This window comes from Salvelinus namaycush, unplaced genomic scaffold, assembly GCF_016432855.1.
Source record: "Salvelinus namaycush isolate Seneca unplaced genomic scaffold, SaNama_1.0 Scaffold91, whole genome shotgun sequence".
In the NCBI taxonomy this organism is placed as follows: Eukaryota; Metazoa; Chordata; class Actinopteri; order Salmoniformes; family Salmonidae; genus Salvelinus; species Salvelinus namaycush.
The window spans coordinates 107,501-112,500 of NW_024061653.1; the positions used below are offsets into that span (position 1 = coordinate 107,501).

General features: G+C 42.7%; 1 protein-coding gene across 1 annotated transcript in view; it reads right to left on the bottom strand.

Moving 5' to 3' along the window:
• Positions 1–5,000, bottom strand: part of LOC120043428 (adhesion G protein-coupled receptor B3-like) — a 119,787-nt gene that overhangs the window by 25,267 nt on the left and 89,520 nt on the right. The window lies entirely within an intron of this gene.

Consider the following 5,000-nt stretch of genomic DNA (forward strand, 5'->3'; position numbering starts at 1 on the left):
ACCACGAAAATACTTCCACCCTGCTACAATACAGCGGGTAAACGCAAGCATTTCCCGTGACTGTGCCTCAAAACCAAATGTCTTTCTGGCCCACCACTCCACCCTGGACTTGAACAGCCTCTATGACCAGGTCCACCTCTACAAGGCAGCAGTGCCCACCTTTGCCCGGACTCTAAAGGACATCGCTCTCAAACGCAGCCCCAACACTTCACACAGGAGCAACAGATCAATAGACACCCCACCCAGACCAGCGAGACACCCTCCAAGACCTTCAGGACCCCCCCCCTGGACCTACACATAGAGGACCCACGCCAAGAGGACTTACATCCAGACCACAGCACCCCCAGACACATCCACACCCCCACCCCAACCAATCAACACCCCCCCACATCAACCATGCCCACACCCAATTTAGGCCCCCTCAGATCAGACCTATGCCACTCCTGCCCACCCCATGCACCCCACCCCCGCAAAGAGGGCATCAACATGGAAGTCACACATACGCCCAGGTAGTGAGCGGGCAAACAGGCCCAACCCCCACTCTTACACTCGCCCAAGCCAATGGCATGTACCAGATGCTCAGCAGGCTCTGCTCACACTTACTGGCCTGAGGCCAAACCACGACCAACAACATTGGACACTTTATGGAACAAAAAGCCTTCACTATATCATCCTGGAATATCCAAGGCCTGAGGTCATCTGCCTTTGGCCTAAAGAGCAGGAACCCGGACTTCATCAAAGAAATCGGTAATGCAGACATTGTCATCCTGCAAGAAACATGGTATAGAGGAGACGGACCCACTGGTTGCCCTCTAGGTTACAGAGAGCTGGTAGTCCCATCCACCAAACTACCAGGTGTGAAACAGGGAAGGGACTCAGGGGGAATGCTAATTTGGTATAGAGCAGACCTAACTCACTCCATTAAATTAATCAAAACAGGAACATTTTACATTTGGCTAGAAATTCAAAAGGAAATTATCTTAACAGAGAAAAATGTCCTCCTGTGTGCTACCTATATCACCCCACTAGAATCCCCATACTTTAACCTCTCTGGGATATAGGGGGTGCTGTTTCGACTTAGGGAAAATTGGTCTCCAAATTAAACTGCCTAGTACTCAATTCTTGCTCGTACAATATGCATATTATTGTTATTATTGGATAGAAAACACTCTCTAGTTTCTATAACCGTTGGAATTATGTCTCTGAGTGAAACAGAACTCATTCTACAGCACTTTTCCTGCCAGGGAGTGAGATTTCAGAAATCTTGGCCCCTGCTCCCAGGTCAGTTCATAAGTCCCTGTGAATGCTATGATGCTACAAACACTGCCTACGCCTTCCTCTAGATGTCAGTAAGCGGGGAGATTTTGAATGGAGTGGATTGCGCAATCCGGGCTCTATAAATAGACCCTGGAGCGGAAAGAACGTCCTTTTCAACAGTGCGCTCGACGCAGAGTGGTCGTCGGACTGGCCTCCTTCCAATCTTTGGTTTAGCCACTTATATATCGCCGGTCATGTTTTTATTCGTTATAGGTGTTAAAGACATCATAAGGTAGTTAATTTAAACCGTTTTATAGCAATTTATATCCGTTTAGTGCGATTTTGAGGCATTTCTTTGTGATGCACTTTGAAGCGCTGGGCACGTTTCCAGTACCGGTCGAACGTTAGTGGCCATTTCGACAGGACAAGAGGACATCTTTCGACCAAAAGACGATTAGACCGGAGAAAGGATACATTGCCCAAGATTCTGATTGAAGATCAGCTCATAGTAAGAACTATTTTTGATGATAAATCGTTATTCTGTTGAAAAATGTCAAACGCATAAGCCACCATTTTGTTTTGTGTAGCTTCGCTTGGCGAACCCTGTATTGCACAGTAAGGATAATTTTAGAAATGTAATTCAGCGATTGCATTAAGAACTAATTTGTCTTTCGATTGCTGTCCACCCTATATTTTTTAGTAAAGTTTATGATTAGTTATTCATTACGCTAGATCACTGTCCAAAATGGCGCCCGACATTTTCAGCCCAGGTTGGCTACTATTCTCATTGTATAACACGTTTTTTTGTGGCTAAATATGCACATTTTCGAACAAACTCTATATGTATGTTGTAATATGATGTTACAGGAGTGTCATCGGAAGAATTCTGAGAAGGTTAGTGAAAAAATTAATATATTTTGGCGATGATAACGATATCGCTCTCTTTGGCTTGAATCAATGCTCGGGTAACGTTTGCATATATGCTAATATAACGATTTATTGTGTTTTCGCTGTAAAACACTTAGAACATCTGAAATATTGTCTGAATTCACAAGATCTGTGTCTTTCCATTGCTGTGAGCTGTGTATTTTTAAGAAATGTTTTATGATTAGTAATTAGGTAATACACGTTGCTCTCTGTATTTATTCTAGTCGAGTTGTGATGGTGGGTGCAATTGTAAACTATGATTTCTACCTGAAATATGCACATTTTTCTAACAAAACCTATCCTATACAATAAATATGTTATCAGACTGTCATCTGATGAGGTTTTTTCTTGGTTAGTGGCTATCAATATCTTTATTTGGCCGAATTGGTGATAGCTACTGGTGGAGAGAAAAAATGGTGGACAAAGAAAAATGGTGTCTTTTGCTAATGTGGTTAGCTAATAGATTTACATATTTTGTCTTCCCTGTAAAACATTTTAAAAATCTGAAATGGTGGCTTTATTCACAAGATCTGTATCTTTCATTTGGTGTCTTGGACTTGTGATTTAATGATATTTAGATTTTCCTTTTTCATTGTGACGCGATGCTAATCAGTGAGGGGGGGGTTGGGGGTGCTTGTCAGTTGGGACGCTAGCGTCCCAACTATCCCAGAGAAGTTAATGAAGACAGCCTCTCCATCCTGGAGGGGGAAATCAATCATTTCCAGGCCCAGGGACATGTATTAGTCTGTGGCGACCTACATGCCAGAACTGGACAAGAACCTGACACCCTCAGCACACAGGGGACAAACACCTGCCTGCAGGTGACAGCATTCCCTCCCCCATATGCCCCCCTAGGCACAACTATGACAACATAACCAACAAAAACGGGTCACAACTCCTGCAGCTCTGTCGCACGCTGGGTATGTACATAGTCAATGGTAGGCTTCGAGGGGACTCCTATGGTAGGTACACCTATAGCTCATCTCTTGGCAGTAGCACTGTAGACTACTTTATCACTGACCTCAACCCAGAGTCTCTCAGAGCGTTCACAGTCAGCCCACTGACACCCCTATCAGACCACAGCAAAATCACAGTCTACTTGAACAGAGCAATACTCAATCATGAGGCATCAAAGCCAAAGGAACTGAGTAACATTAAGAAATGCTATAGATGGAAGGAATGCAGTTTGGAAACCTAACAAAAAACAATTAGGCAACAGCAAATTCAATCCCTTTTAGACAACTTCCTGGGTAAAACGTTCCACTGCAATAGTGAAGGTGTAAACTTGGCAGTAGAAAATCTTAACAGTATATTTGACCTCTCAGCTTCCCTATCAAATCTAAAAATCTCAAATAGAAAACCGAAGAAAATGAACAACAATGACAAATGGTTTGATGAAGAATGCAAAAATCTAAGAAATAAATTGAGAAACCTGTCCAACCAAAAACATAGAGACCCGGAAAACCTGAGTCTACGCCTTCACTATGGTGAATCACTAAAACAATACAGAAATACACTACGGAAAAAGAAGGAACAGCATGTCAGAAATCAGCTCAATGTAATTGAAGAGTCCATAGACTCTAACCAATTCTGGGAAAATTGGAAAACACTAAACAAACAACAACACGAAGAATTATCTATCCAAAATGGAGATGTATGGGTAAACCACTTCTCCAATCTTTTTGGCTCTATAACAAAGAATAAAGAGCAAAAACATATACATGATCAAATACAAATCCTAGAATCAACTATTAAAGACTACCAGAACCCACTGGATTCTCCAATTACCTTGAATGAGTTACAGGACAAAATAAAAACCCTCCAACCCAAAAAGGCCTGTGGTGTTGATGGTATCCTTAATGAAATGATCAAATATACAGACAACAAATTCCAATTGGCTATACTAAAACTCTTTAACATCGTCCTTAGCTCTGGCATCTTCCCCAATATTTGGAACCAAGGACTGATCACCCCAATCCACAAAAGTGGAGACAAATTTGACCCCAATAACTACCGTGGAATATGCGTCAACAGTAACCTTGGGAAAATACTCTGCATTATCATTAGCAGCAGACTCGTACATTTCCTCAATAAAAAACAATGTACTGAGCAAATGTCAAATTGGCTTTTTACCAAATTACCGTACAACAGACCATGTATTCACCCTACACACCCTAATTGACAACCAAACAAACCAAAACAAAGGCAAAGTCTTCTCATGCTTTGTTGATTTCAAAAAAGCCTTCGACTCAATTTGGCATGAGGGTCTGCTATACAAATTGATGGAAAGTGGTGTTGGGGGTAAAACATACGACATTATAAAATCCATGTACACAAACAACAAGTGTGCGGTTAAAATTGGCAAAAAACACACACATTTCTTCACACAGGGTCGTGGGGTGAGGCAGGGATGCAGCTTAAGCCCCACCCTCTTCAACATATATATCAACGAATTGGCGCGGGCACTAGAACAGTCTGCAGCACCCGGTCTCACCCTACTAGAATCCGAAGTCAAATGTCTACTGTTTGCTGATGATCTGGTGCTTCTGTCACCAACCAAGGAGGGCCTACAGCAGCACCTAGATCTTCTGCACAGATTCTGTCAGACCTGGGCCCTGACAGTAAATCTCAGTAAGACCAAAATAATGGTGTTCCAAAAAAGGTCCAGTTGCCAGGACCACAAATTCCATCTAGACACCGTTGCCCTAGAGCACACAAAAAACGATACATACCTCGGCCTAAACATCAGCACCACAGGTAACTTCCACAAAGCTGTGAACGATCTAAGAGACAAGGCAAGAAGGGCATTCTATGCC